The 14,860-nt window shown below is 47.6% G+C and overlaps 1 long non-coding RNA gene across 1 annotated transcript; it reads right to left on the bottom strand.

The window, feature by feature from the left end:
• Positions 1-242: 242 nt before the first annotated feature.
• Positions 243-7,818, bottom strand: LOC132664497 (uncharacterized). The gene is made up of 3 exons (XR_009603717.3): positions 7,484-7,818; positions 5,836-6,015; positions 243-4,989 (listed from the first exon to the last, which is right to left on the bottom strand). It is a non-coding gene; the product is annotated as an uncharacterized LOC132664497 (long non-coding RNA).
• Positions 7,819-14,860: the final 7,042 nt, after the last annotated feature.

Here is a 14,860-nt window from a genome sequence, read left to right as displayed (position 1 = left end):
TTTTTTTTTTTTTTCCTTTGACTAAGATTTTTTATTTTTTTATTTTTTTTATTTTTTATTATTATTTTTTTTTAATATATGAAATTTACTGTCAAATTGGTTTCCATACAACACCCAGTGCTCATCCCAAAAGGTGCCCTCCTCAATACCCATCACCCACCCTGCCCTCCCTCCCACCCCCCATCAACCCTCAGTTTGTTCTCAGTTTTTAACAGTCTCTTATGCTTTGGCTCTCTCTCAGTGGGGCAATTCTTACTAGAATTGGCTTGGGCTTCCTCAGGCACGGTCGTTTCCAGGCACTTAGACTTTTTAGGTAGAGGTTGGCTTCTAAGAGACACTGGCAGAAGCTATAAGGCCTCTTAGGACCTAGCCTCAGAAGTCACATAGCATGACTTCAGTAGCATTCTGTTGCTTAGAGCAGTCATAAGTTCGGCCACATTCCAGGGAGCACAGGAACAGACCGTACTTCTGTCTGTGTGCACAGGGGAGAAGAAATACTTGGTGGTTGGTCACATTGGAGACAAGCTACCACAATTGCTTATCTTCATCAGCATGGCTTTCAGGAATTATTCTGCATACCCCGAATATAAGCATTAAAGTCAGGAAATTGACATTGATAGTTAGGACTATCTAATCCTCAGAACTCACTCAAGCTTTGTCAGTGATTCCCACAGAAGAATCCGGTTCAGAACCACATGCTGCATTTAGTTATCGAGGCCCTCTAGTCTCCTTTAGCTTGGAACAGTTCTACCTTTGACGTCCACGAACTTGACACCCTTGAAGATCACAGGCAAGTTAGCATGCAGGATGTACATAATCCTCCATCTTATAAATGGAGCTAGATGGAAGCAGGCAGCCCCAGACCTCTGCTTCACGCACTTGGAATGTAGCCTGTGCAACAGGTATTTGGGAGGGACAAAAAAATGCTGGTGGCCTGATCCTTCAGAGAAAATACCGAAGCCCTTAACTAGGAGCATCATCAAGAGCCTATTGATTCTCCACAGTGTCTCCTTCCATTCCATTCCAGTCCTGACCTCACCTTCTCCTTGACCATTACAAGAGCCTTCTACCTGTGTTCCTGCTGATTCTCCACCAACAATTCAGTCAACTCACTTCCTTAAAAAACTCACTCAAGGGTCTTCCAGGAGGTGCATAGTCTCAGTCTTCATGGATCACTCTTCAACCTTGTTCTTAACATTTCATCTCTATCGTTGCGCATTCCAATGTCCAGCAGCATGGAAGATGCAATTATTATCGAGGTCAGACTGTGTGTGAGGCCCTATGCTAAATGCCTCGCATATTCTAACCCATTCGTTCCTCACAACAACCCTGTAAGTTTGGTACTTTCCTCACTTTACAGATCTTGAAATAGAAGCTTAGAAAAGTAAAAGAACTAGGCCACTGTTTTATAGCTAGAAAGTGGGAGACTGGATCAAATAGAATTAGAACACAGGGCATGTAAATGGCACAACAAGACCAGTACACGGGAACAATTAGCAAAAGATGTAAGATGCGTTAAACTGCTTCGTTTTCCTAATTTTATTATGGTTTATTTTCTCCCTCTCCAAACTGTGACTGCATTCCAGAGCAAAGACTGCATTTGCCATTAATTTTATTTTTTAGAACACTTAGTGCTCTGCTGGGCATAAAGTGAGCCCCCAGTAAATTGGTGTTAGGGGACAGTGACTATAGAGACTGAATACGTACGGAATGAATAGAAGGTCTAGAATGTTCAGACAAGTTCAGTTTTCGCTAAATGCCAGCCAGAGAGAGAATCTGAAACTCAGAGGGGAGGGGACCCACTCACAGTCACACGGCTCGTTAGAAACAGACTAGGCAGAAACAAGTTCCCCAGACTCCCTGCCTAGCACACCTTCCCCAGAGCCCACTGCCTGCTTAGGTCAGCCCAGCAACACATGGTGTCTGCACCATGGTTTTCTAGCCCATGGGACTCGCTCACCCCAAAATATACTGCTGTTCTCTTTCTAGCTCTTACATGAAGAAACTTAGCTCAAGAGTCGTTTCTTAGAAGCCTGGCCAGAACCCTCTAGTCTGATTGAGATGCCCCTCTTGTCTATCTTTTGGCACTCGGTATTCTCCTACCAGATCATCCTGCAGGGATCGCCCTCACTAACTTACTTGTCTGCCTTTCCGTTAGATTAGAAACTTTTTGAAGGCAGGACCTACCGCTCCTTTGACTTGGTGAAATTATTGCCTAACACAGCCTCTGGCACATGGCCTTCTAACATGGATGCTTAGTAAATGAATGACCGCAGTCCAGGTAACCCAGTGTGTGATGTAAAGGTCATAGTCAACAATGGCTTCTCGGACATGAAATGAAGGGTGACTCCGGTTAACCAGATGGTGGCGGGTGAAATAAGACAATATACTCCTTTAGGGCCCCCATGTGCACGATTTGCTTCTGGGGAGACAACAGTGAGTGTGACAGACATGGTCTTTGCCTTCATATGGAGTTTCCAGCTTAGTGGTGGATGTGGACACTCAAGAGACAAACACATGAATAAGCAAGATAATTTCTGGTAGCGGTTAAGTGCTTTGAAGAAAATAAAAGAGGGAAATATGATAAAGAATGGAATGGCTGGAATGAGGGAGGCCTCCTTTAGATAAAGTAATCCAGGAAGGCCTCTCTGAAGAGGTGACATTTCAGCTGAGACCCACAAGATGAGAAGGAGCCAGCTTGTAGTTAGGGTGTTCTAGGGAAAAGGGCTAGTCAGTGCAAAGCCCCTGAGGTGGAAAGACTCGGAGCTGTTCAAAGCACAGCAAGAGGACTAGACTGGGCTGGAGCACAGGATGAGTGGGAAAGTGGTAGAGGTGAGGCTCGGGAAGCAGAGCACAGAACACGGAGGCCCGGGAGGCCCAGGTAAAGAGCCTGGAGGTACTCTCATCAGTATGGGAAGACGTTCTGTTTTGTATGTTGAAAAGATGGTCCAGGGTGGGAGTCAGGTCAGGAGAGTTAACAGTGGGTTAGCACCCTCATCAGGGTTGAGTCCTATAGTACCCAGTGGGAAGTACCCAGAGAGGAAGCTAGGAGCTAAAAACAAAAGGCCATGTCTGTAAGAAATTTGTAGGCTTAAAAAAAAAAAATTAACTTTATTTGGAGAGACAGAGATAGCGAGCAGGGGAGGAGCAGAGAGAGGGGGAGAGAGAGAATCCCAAGGAGGCTCTGTGCTGACAGAGGGCTCAAACCCACGAAGTGAGAGATCATGACCTGAGCCAAAACCAAGAGTTGGATGCTTAACCCATTGAGCCACCCAGGCACCCTGAAATGTGTAGACTTTTTAATTTCCCTATATTTGTTCTTTTTGTAACCCCATGTTCTGTGAAACTCTTAAGCCTCATGAATTTGTTTCTGGAGAATGGGGCCATCAGGTGGAGTTGATGATAAGTAACCTCCAAACAGTAGACAGAGTAGGAGGCCTGTGGCTAAGGGGAAGAAAACCAGCCAAGTCCCCAGGGAATGTTGACGAAGAAAGAAAAAAAAAAAAAAAGGAAGGAAGGAAACATTAGAACTAGCAGGTTTGGGCTTGAGGAGCACAAAGGGGGAGAAGGAGAGCTTTTACACGTAATTATATCCATTTACTTGTATAGACAGCCCCTTAATCACAGCATTTTATGGCTCAGCCCTTTCAAAAGTATAGAATTACGTTGCCTAATTAACACTTCTAAGTCTCTCACCAACATTTAACTCACGCTCCTTTATTTCAGCCCCCGGACCCTACGTGGACAGTGGATTTTATTGGCAATAGGGAACCAGCGTGAGGTAGTTAAGATCCATTGCTAAAAGCAGGATCAAGAAAGACTTTATCCTAATAGGCTGTAGAAATTTCTGTATGCCCTGGTCGAGCAATCCAGGCCCCAACTGCCTGTGATTTAGGGCAGCTGTTGTAAAAAGGAAACCAACCTGAAAGGGCAGGTTTGAGACTCTTCTTAATTTCCCTTCTGGTGAAAAGAAAAAACAAACAAACAAAAAAAAAAAAAAACCAAAAACCCTTCCTGGTCTTTCTACCCGGATGGCAAATATCGGTCCACACATATGAAGGAACGTTGGGTTGGTTTCATCTCCAAGTTCACGAATGCCATGTGCTCAGCCTGTCATAGTTACTTGGCAAATGTTATGAAATAATTCTTCGGGAAGAAATAGGCCACAGAGCTAAACTGGGTGAGCCAAACTAGGTCATGGGCACAAAGATGGGAGTGTTGCTGGCCAAGGCTCTGGAGCCAGAAGGCGGCCATCTGTGGGGACCCAGGGCAGTCCTCATGCTCACCACACAGGCTCATTACCACTTCCTGCCATGAAAAGCTGGAAAGCCTCAGGAAAGGAATATCTTGCTCTTGCTGAGCCGCCTTAAAAGGTAGACTTCCAGCTCAGCATTCAAATCCTGGCTTGCTAGCTCTGTGACACTGCGAAGTCACTGAATTGTTGTGAGTCGCGGTTCTCTCATCTGTAGAATAGGAGGTGATGATACTTATCTAGGGTCTTTGAGAGTTCCAGTTAGAGACCTAGAGAACCGAGCGCCTAGGGGACTCCAAGTTTCTTTCCGTGTAGCCGAAGTGTTGGTATCACGTGAAACCCAGCTTCGCCCCTTTGCAGCCACCCGACAAAACTGCCACTGGGGCAAGCTCTGTGATGCCCGTGCACCTCAGTTTCCTCATCAGCAAAGTGGGGCCGAGCCTAACAGAGCCTGTGTCCTAGGTTGTGAGGAGGAGCGTTGTGAATACGTGAAAGGTGCTGAGAACAGGGTCTGGAGCACAGGAAATGTACTCAGTTGTCTTCTTCCTGTCCCCACGGCGCCAGGCACCCAGCATGCATGTTGGGACTTCTCCACGTTTCTAAGAACTAAGACCCTTGAAAAGATTCGGTAGAAATGTGTCACGGAATCCCTCTTCATGGAACTGCCCTTTGCATTTGTTTCTGTTTCCTCAGAGAAACACTGTCATGAGCCAAAATTTCCAACGAAGTCTCTGGAACTTTAAGTTGAACAAGATTTATAAGAACAGACTTGTGTTAGGCCCCTGGCCATACCTTTTACATCCTCTCACATGTCACCATCCCACGCCCCCTTGCCACTCCCCAGTCTATGGCCTGACTCCTCACAGCTTCTGTGCAGGGGCAAGTTCCCTGGTATGACATGAGCTCCCTACCCCGTTGCTAGTCAAAGAACGTCTGCGGTGGATGTGGCCTGGGAGAGTCAGGACAGGGCGAGAGAAGAGGCTGGCGCCAGGAGGGGGCAGCCTCTGAGGGCCCTTGCCGGAAGAGCTTCCTCTCGCATGGGCAAGTTGGTGGGACCACCTTAGAAAAGTGGCAGAGTCTAAGGACCTTAATGCAAACTTGAGGTCATGCTGTCAAAACGTGGAGAGCGCCTGGCATTGCGCTGTTTGGGCGCAGTGTTTTGTATAGTCTGTCAACAGCGCTCCTCAGAGAAAAGGAGTGGTCGAGTCTGTAGATGACAGGTCCCACGTGGAACAAAGATCCAGAGGAGAAAGGGGTGCTGGAAGTCAGTCATTAAGGACAGGAAAAGAAAAGAACGGGGAAGCGCCTGGGTGGCTCAGTTGGTTGAGCGTCTGACTTCGGCTCAGGTCATGATCTCACGGTCCGTGAGTTCGAGCCCCGCGTCGGGCTCTGTGCTGACAGCTCAGAGCCTGGAGCCTGTTTCAGATTCTGTGTCTCCCTCTCTCTGACCCTCCCCCGTTCATGCTCTGTCTCTCTCTGTCTCAAAAATAAATAAACGTTAAAAAAAAAATTAAAAAAATAAAATAAAATAAAAAATAAACGTTAAAAAATTTTTTTTAAGAAAAGAATGGGATGTAGGCTACCTCTATTGCCCCTGGAAGCAGCAGAGTCATTTGGGTTGTGGTTTAGGAGGAAGCAGGTGGCAGGAAGGAAAAGTTCCTGATGACTGCGAGGACTTTATGATATAGCAGGTGACGAGTGACCTGTCCTCCGACAGCTTCAGATCAGGTTTTTCGGGGCACAATCTGGTGAAATGCCTCAGTCTATTGTCAGAAGTAGAGGAGGAGCAAGGAGAAAAGTATTTTTGTTTTCGTTTTGTTTTTTTAGAAGTGTATTTATTTATTTTGAGAGAGAGAGAGACAGAGAGAGAATGAGCAGGGGAGGGGCAGAGAGAGGAGGGGGGACACAGGGTTTGAAGCAGCTCCAGGCTCTGAGCTGTCAGCACAGAGCCCGAGGCGGGGCTCGAACTCATGAACTGTGAGACGATGACCTGAGCCGAAGTTGGACGCTTCGCCAACTAAGCCACCCAAGTGCCCCAAGAAGAAAAGTTTTCAAATAGGTCCTTCCGATTTGCATATTCCTGCTCCCAAGCCATGGTCCCGCCAGTTTCCTGAGTTGAGTCACAGCAAACAGGCTGCACTGCAGAAAGGCTGTGGATGTAACTGGGGGCTTAGGGAGCGAAAAGGGGGTTCAAGAAATGGACCTTCCTGCTCTCGCCTACATCCAATGACTGCTTGTTGTGGGAATGTGGAGGCCAGCTTCTCTCCGCTACACTTGGGATAACCCGAAAGGGCCCTTCTAGTTCCAGAGTTCTACATCGCCTTTGTGCCATGCAAATAGTGCAATCGAGATTTGATCAAGGGCTTTCTCGCTCTGTCGAGACTGTACCCAAAATACTATGCTTTTCTGCTGCCATGGAACCGTGCAGAAAACAGCAGGGGGTGAATGAAGAAAGAAGCATCACAGTGTCTTCTTGGTGAACTCGGGCCCAGCACTGTTGCCTTTTCTAGTACATAAGGTCATGGCGGGTGGGAGGGACAGCCTGTATGTAAGGGGCTGAGACAGGGCAGATAGTACGTATGTCATGTTTCCTGCTGGGTTTTACTGGCAAGTCAACAGACCTTGCTGACTCATGGAGACGGGGATAGCAAGGTCCAGAGGTGATGTTTTAGGGAGTGCAGGTTTGGATGATAGAAGGTGGGATATTAAGGTATGAGGTAATCAGCAACTCCTTATATGATTACTTGGATAGCAGTGGGATTGGTGAAATCAGAGCAGAGTGGTATCCACGTGATCTTTACTAGGGCAGGGTTCTATCTATATCCTGAGGCATCTGTGCTCCATTTTGAACTCATAGTATCATTCTCATATCGTACCGGTCATCCAGCCTCCTTTGACGCAGCGGGTCAGTCATAAAAGATTCACTTGTGACCTATTGTATGCTGGGCCCTTGGCTATAGGTTCTGGGATCGAAAGATACTAAGTACTCAATGCTTGGGGCGCCTGGGTGGCTCAGTGCGTTAAGCATCTGACTTTGACTCAGGTCGTGATCTCACCGTCTGTGACTTTGAGCCGCATGTCAGGCTCTGTGCTGACAGCTCGAAGCCTGGAGCCTGCTTCGGATTCTGTGCCTCCCTCTCTTTCTGCCCCTCCCCTGCTCATGCTCTGTCTCCCTCTCAAAAATAAATAAACATTAAACAAGGTATTTACTCAATTCTTAAACAATAATACCTGCTCAAGGAGCCTCCTGACACTTGACAGATATTTCCAATACAATGGCATCATTGCTTGACTCTGTCAGTTTAGGGGAAATCATTTGCTGCAGTAACAAATGATCCCCCAAATTTTAGTGGCTTACAACAAGGTTTACTTCTCCCTCGCCTGACTTGATCTTCACAGAGTGGCTGAAATTCTGCTCCATGTCCTTTTCGTTATGGGACCAAGCTAGTGGGAGCAGCCTCCATCTAGAATACTCCAATCTCGTGATATAGGGAAGAGAGAGAGTGGAAATACACAATAGCTCTTCAAAGCTTCTGTTGGTACGTGGGGCAGGTCCCCTGCGCTCCCATTTCATTGGCCAAAGCGAGTCACATGGCCAGGCGTGACATCATCAGCAAGGCAACCCTGGGCAGTTAGCAGTTAGCAGTTGGCAGTTAACAGTTGAGAGGGAAGAAACACACTCCTCCCTAGCGCCCTAGCGGAGTTGGGCACTAGGGCCAGACAGCTGGCAGAAGGGCACTGACGTTTTAGAGCTCCTCTTCATTCTCTTTATTGACACATTTTAATTAAGCCCACGGTTGTTTCTCTTTTTTTAAATTTTTTCTGCCCCGTCTTTAGAGACCTTTTGCCAGAGCTGATATAGTGGAAGTGTTGCTGTTCTATACAATTGGAGGCCTACATGAAACGTTCAAGCAACGTGGAAGGCTGTTTCCTGGCAACCCTACGTGGTCCATAGCTGTTGCTATAAATTGGGGATACGTTTCTAGAAAAGCCACTGGGCTGAAGCCTGGGTTTCAGTCCTGACCTGCTACTGATGAGCTGTGTGATTTTGAGGAGTCAACCTGGCCTCTTGGAGCTTTAGTTTGTCTGCAAAACAAGGGTGGTTGTGAGAAAAGGAAATTGTAAACCGGGAAACACTTTCCAAAGGCTCAGCCTTTGTGAAACTGTGATGGAGATGTCATAAGAATCGGGCAGTTTTGTGTGTGTGTGGGAGGGGGGGGTTTGTTTTTGTTTTTGTTTTTGTTTTCCATTGTGGTGGGAAGCTGGTGCACAGAATAAGAAAGGGTTCTACAGCAGCTGAGATGCGCTGAAGCTGGTAATTATCTGCTAGACGGGCTGAGTTTTGATTGTAAGTGTGCCTGGCAAACCTATCAATGAGCCATGTGCCTTGATGAAATGCTGACAGTCTATTTACACAGAGGCAGCTGGGATATTATAAAAGAATGAAGGCATGCTGGAAGTCTAAGTCATTATGAAGGGTAGGACTTCATTTATCTGTGCGGCTGATGGCTCCAGGATGGTAAAAATGTGGTATCAACGTAAACAAAACAGCTCTTGAATTTTAATAATAATCCAGTGTCTTAGAGATGAAGGCTTAGCAATGATTGAATCCAACCCGTTGTCTGTAGAGATGAGGAAACAGAGACTCCCAGAAGTTAATAAACGAGCTTTTATCACACTTATGCTTGGCTAGGCATGGCATTACTTTCCAAGTGCTGTTAATACCGAGAGAAAAACTTACCTGTCTTTTATGTAACAAATGTGCCAACTCCTTAATCTCTAAAACAACACTCCCTTTGATATCTGGCATTCACGTTTCTAAATATTTATTCGCTACTTACACACAATCAACCAAAGCATAAAAACTTAACTTTAAATTCCCCCGGACGTTTAAACATTGATTACAAATTTGCAATCAAGCTCTTACATAAACAAATCATTAAAACGATGAATCTAATAAATGAGATTCTTCTACGTGCTCTCAACACCTTACCGAGCAGACAACGCGTGCACAAAATGTCACACTGATTACAGAAAACATTACACCGTGGAAGAACGGTTTTCTGAGACACTGGAAAGCCAGAGTGGAGATGAGCTGTGTTTTCCTCTTCTCTCCTATGTGGTGGAGTCTTGCTCAGTCTGTGTGGCTCAGAACCTAGGAGGTGGCCCGTGAGCTTATTTCAATTGTGGGCATGGATCGTTGGTGCTGATTTTTCCAGAATGACAATACTTAATCCTGTAGCAAAGCACTCACATACAGGGGCTGTGGTGCACTGGAAGTGAACCTAAGTCTGTCAGTCCCCCAACCCTGAGGATAGTATTTCCGGTATTCCTCTCGGGAGTTCTGGGGGCCACGGGCTGCACTATGGGTGTGTTTTAGCCACTTCTGCTCTTTATAACGCCAGACTTCTGAGAACATTCTGCATCCTTAGCTAATTCTATCAGGCGCTTTACAGACAGAGGGAGAGCAAGGGTGAGAATGAGAACGGTCTCCCCTGACTAATACGTAGCCCACCCGAAAAGTCGTCTAATACCCTTGTGCCGCTAACACCAGAAATAAAAGGGCTAGTTCCATGCAGTTACATTTGTTTATTTTCTTTGTTTTAATCTTCTTAATTTACAGCTTCCCAGGGCTATTGCTTTTTTATCTTTCTGGCATTAGAGTAACTTTTATAGGATATGATTTCTACCCTTTCTTAGAGTTGCTGAATTTAGAGAAGCCCCCAGAGGAAAAGTTTGTGGGTTTGGGAGTTCTGACCCAGCCCTTCCTCGGATCCTCCTTGACTACACGGTCCAAAGTGGTGTGACAGCACATCTGAATTCCAGCAGCGGGCGTTGGGGGGGGTGGAGCTTAACCCAAGGTTGTTTATATCACTTCTGCTCTTTTTCTGCTCATTTTCATTTGAGCACTTGGCCACACTAGCAGCAAGGGAGGCTGGAAATAGCCCGGCCAGGTGCCCAGACAAAAATCTGAGTGTCTTATTAGTCTAAAAGCAGGGAAGAACTAGGGGTGATGTCTGACAGTGCCTGCCGCTTTCCATGCTTCTGGCCACCAAGTGTTTATGGGTCCTTGTCTTCTCACACATAGACACATTTACCCCTTCTCCAAGGGGGATGAGCCCCAAAGCCCAGATGCTTTGATTAGCTCGACCAGGAGCTCCCGAGTGGTAAGCAATCAGGGGCAGTGTGGTTCCTACTGGTATCACAGACTTGAAGAAACAACTCCCCCAACTTTTCTGCACCAATGGGCAACGAATGCCGGATAGGAACAGGGAAAGTGCAGTAAAAAGTCCCATTCGGAAGAGGGATAAAAGAAAACACACGTAAGTCTTTGTGTCAGAGCAATGATCAAATCCCTTTGGGTAGGAACAGAAAAGACTCTTCTCTGCCAGCAAGTGAGTCATGTGAGGGGCGCCTCTGGCAACCCTGGTTCTGCCCCCAGGGGAACCTCTCTTGGCTGACATGCCCTGTGGCTATTGACTTTTCCCCTTGGGAGGGTCTGCCTTGTCCTCCTGGGATGGCAGTTAAGGTTTACGCCCCTGCCCCTCGTGGGGGCTACAGTGCCTTCACTGTCCCTTCCTGCAGGGGTGGGGGTGGAGCCTAGACCTGCGTCTGGGTCAAGGGCTTTGTCAGGTCAGCCCTGTAGTTTCTGGGGCAATAAAATTCCCTAAGAAGGCCCACGTAGGCTTTAAGTCTATCTGCTCAAATAAGGAAGGACAGCCGAGATCTAGTTTGGCCTAGGTTTAGTCTAAAAACCTTATTTACTGACCTCTGTGCTCCGCCCAGCCCCCATGTCTCCATGTAAGTTGCCCCAAGTCCGTCTGAATAAATAGCTTGAGTAGGAAGGCAACATCCTTAGTTCTGTCTTTCCTGCTGCCACGTGGCAGACAACTCTGGATAGTGGTGCTTGAGAAAAGCTTGGGGACAAAGTCTTATTTTTTGCTAAAGCTCCTTAGACCCCTCACCCCACCCCCCAAGGGACTCAGATGGTGTCATCAGATCTCTCTCACTCTCCATCTGCCGGCTGTGTTGTGTTCCAGGTTTATTCCCAGGCCAGCCCCGCCAGCATTGCTAAGCCTGCGGAGTCCTGATTTTAGAGGAGGACGCACATGATCGCTTCCAGCACCCATGCGTAAAATCTTAGAGACGTTCCTGATTGGCCCGGTTTATGTCACCTGCCTACCCTGAATCAGTCATTATCCCCAGGAGATGGAGATCTTTGGTTAGGCTGAGTCATTTGTCCACCATAGTGTTGAGCATCATGATAGGGGACCTGGTCAGGACCACATAAAGGGCAGAAGAGTCAGCGTCCCCTCACCCCCCACCCAAAATGAGGGAGGTGCTATTAGACCAAAGGGGAAAGTGTGTTTGGCAAGAAGAAATGAAAGAGACCCAGGACATTTGGCCATCAGCAGGGACAATAGTGCTCTTTACTTGGTAAAGATGGAACTACTAAGTAACATTTACTTCTAGTTTCATTTAATAAGATTTTTGGGGATGTCTGGGTGGCTCAGTTGGTTAAGCGTCCAACTTTGGCTCAGGTCATGATCTCACGGTTCGTGGGTTTGAGCCCTGCGTTGGGCTCTGTGCTGACAGTTCGGGGCCTGGAGCCTGCTTCGGATTCTGTGTCTCCCTCTCTCTCTACCCCTCCCCTGCTCACACTCTGTCTCTCTGTCTTTAAAAAAAAAAAAAAAAAAAAAAAAAGATTTGTTAAAACCCAGGCCATGTCTCTTGAACGGCCCCCTTACCAGGAGTTCACTGTTACTTTGGACGATCAGAGTGGACCAGGATAGAAACCGAACAGAGACAAGGAAGCATTATTTCCTCTTCGACACTGATGGTAGCCCCCACCTGAGTGTGGTCTGCTCCTGCCACAGCCCTCTCCCTGGTCTCACCCACAGGAAGCTGAGGACAAACTTCTTCTCTCCTCTCCTGCCCTGATGGGGCAGCTGACAGCCTCTGAGTGTGGAGTTAGGCCCCCAGCTGAAAGAGGGGAAATGAACAGGCTCCCAGGAAAACCCTTGACCCCTGGAGGGAGGTGGGAGAGGGCAGAGGCCACCATCCTCCACACCACCCCAATTCTTATGCACAGTCCCCCACCCCCCCACCTGACCCCACTATCTCTAACTGGCTCTTCCCTTCACACACATAATCATTTCTAGAGTTTTCTGAGCATGGATGAGCACCGTGCCCACAAAGCTGCAGGTCTCCCCATGTTTGGAGAAGCTGTCAGGATGAGAAAGCCCTTGGATGACATCTGTTCCTTTGCAACTGGGCCCCTCCAACTTCCTATGCTTCCTGTGCCCATCTGCCCAGAGTTCCTGGAGGGACCTCCTGCCTCCAGCTTTCCCAGGTTTTGGTGCAGGAAGGCGAGAGGCAGATGTGGGCCAGAAGGTGGAGCAGAGCAGCGCAGGCACTCAGTGCTGCTGAGAGAAGTTTTCCTGGCCCTGCCGCTTCTCTCTCAGTGGCAGCCTGGCTGTGAGGACCCGGATCAGGAGAAGCAGCAGGTGGATGGGGGTTTCCAAGCCTAAGCCCCTTCAAATACAGAGGCAGCTGTGGGCTTCCTCTCCCAGGTAACTGGCCTCGACTCGCTTGCCCCAGGGAGAAATGCAGGTGTGTCTGGAAATCAGGAATAACCCAGAGAGTTCGGGAAGACTCTCGATGAATCTTAAAGGGTTAGTCAGTAGGCTAACGGCGGGTGGAAGGAAAGCGGGCTGGGAATTTGCCGAGCCCCGAGGTTCCTCGGGTCAGAAGCCCTGTTTGTAGCCACCGGTGGGGAAGCCGGCCCCGCTCTGTCCCCACCCACCGCCTCGCTGTGGCCGATGGCGTTTTCTGAAGCTGGCAACACGGTACCTATCATCCTGAATGCTCTTCTGCGCTGTGACCTGGCCACTTCTGCACGGAGAGATAGAGTCTGTCTCACCACCTTCTTGAAGCCAGGCAGGCCACGGGACTGCCGCGAACGATGGAACTTGGCACGAGTGATGGCGTGCGACCTTGGGCATGGCCCTTCCTGGCCTGGGTTTTGCTGGCCACCCCTGGGAAGCCAGTGCTCTGTCACAAGTCGGTCTGACCTCTGAGACCACTATGCAGCGAGCGGCCTGAGAAGTCCCTGCAGAGGCCCTGATGGCCAGACATCCCGGAGAGAGAGAGAAAGGTTGAGGCGCCCCGAGGCGCCAGACAGGGGAGCAGTCACGATGGCAGAATTTTCACGTGATTTCTCTGCACTTGTATTCTTGCGTCTCTTTCTCCTGTACGCCAACTCTTGAATCCTGATGACGTCAACGTAATCACTTGCTCACTTTACCTTACAGTGTGCCTCTAAACATTTCAAATAACAAGAGGGATGCCGATGTTGTTAGAAGTATATGGAGACTGTGATCTTGAAAAGATAACGTTCTGTTCTTTTTGCCTTTGCAATATATCCCTTTAGGGCAGGATTTCCCGACCTCGGCACTACATTTTTGGGCTGGATAAGTCTTTATTGTGGGAACACACCTGTGCCTGGCAGTCTCTACCCTCTGCTCATTTCTGGGCCAGCAGCAACCCTCCAGTTGTGACAAGCAAAAATAGCCCCTGAACACTGCCAAATGCCCAATGAGGGGGCAAAAATGCTTCAATTTAAAGACTTCTAGGGATATACAGTCAAAATACTGAGTTTAAAGGCCTTTGAGGTTATTTTTTTTTTTCTGTGTGGCTATGCCTCCAACTTGATGTACAGTTAGGTTTGCTTCAGTGGTTCGGGGGGTTTATTTTATTTTTTTTAATGTTTATTTTTGAGAGAAAGAGAGAGAGAAACAGAGCATGAGTGGGGGAGGGGCAGAGAGAGGGAGACACAGAATCTGAAGCAGGCTCCAGGCTCCGCGTGGAGGGCCTGAGGTGGGGCTCGAACCCATGGACTGAGAGAACATGACCTGAGCCCAAGTCAGATGCTTAACCGACTGAGCCACCCAGACGCCCAGGTTTTCAGGTTTTAGAGATTGCTTTTTACTCGTTTTATATTTGTTTAACTTGTGTAAAACATTTCTATTGATCCAAAGTCAAAATACATGGCCAGGTAGTTTCTTTTTTTAGTCTGATTTTTTTAAATCACGTAAAATGTAATATTTAATATCAATACCGTTAGAGAAGCTTCAGTTTCATCTCCCCACCCTGTTCCCTCCCTTCCTCTCTGTGATAACCATTTTCATTACTTTTGGGGTTCTCCTTCCATTGTTTCTTTTGGGAAATACAAATATGTCTTTATATGTATTTTATATGCATCCTGACATCTATCTGTTACACCCTTTCTGGTACCATACTAAGTCACCATACTAAGCACTGCTGTATATTGCTACAAGCAAGAATTTTTATTTATCCCTGTAGAGAATGTTGCTTGACTTGCCTGGGATGTGTTCTTAAAGACGCCTCAGGTGAGGCTGACACGGTGTACAAATGAGTGGAGGTGGGGGCTCCGCCCGGATCCCTGCCTCTATATGCTGCTGGACTCCATTACATGAGACATCAAGAAATCTGAGGGTCAAGGTTAGCCATCTAACCTCTGTAGTTCTTACTTGGCAAAATACCTATGGGTAAAAGTCACATGTGGATAAATTTGTTATTTTTTAT

The sequence above is a fragment of the Panthera onca genome, chromosome F2 (assembly GCF_046562875.1).
Source record: "Panthera onca isolate mPanOnc1 chromosome F2, mPanOnc1 haplotype 2, whole genome shotgun sequence".
Taxonomy (NCBI): Eukaryota; Metazoa; Chordata; class Mammalia; order Carnivora; family Felidae; genus Panthera; species Panthera onca.
Note: the sequence above shows the minus strand (reverse complement) of the source record. Positions and strands in the feature narration are given on the sequence as shown.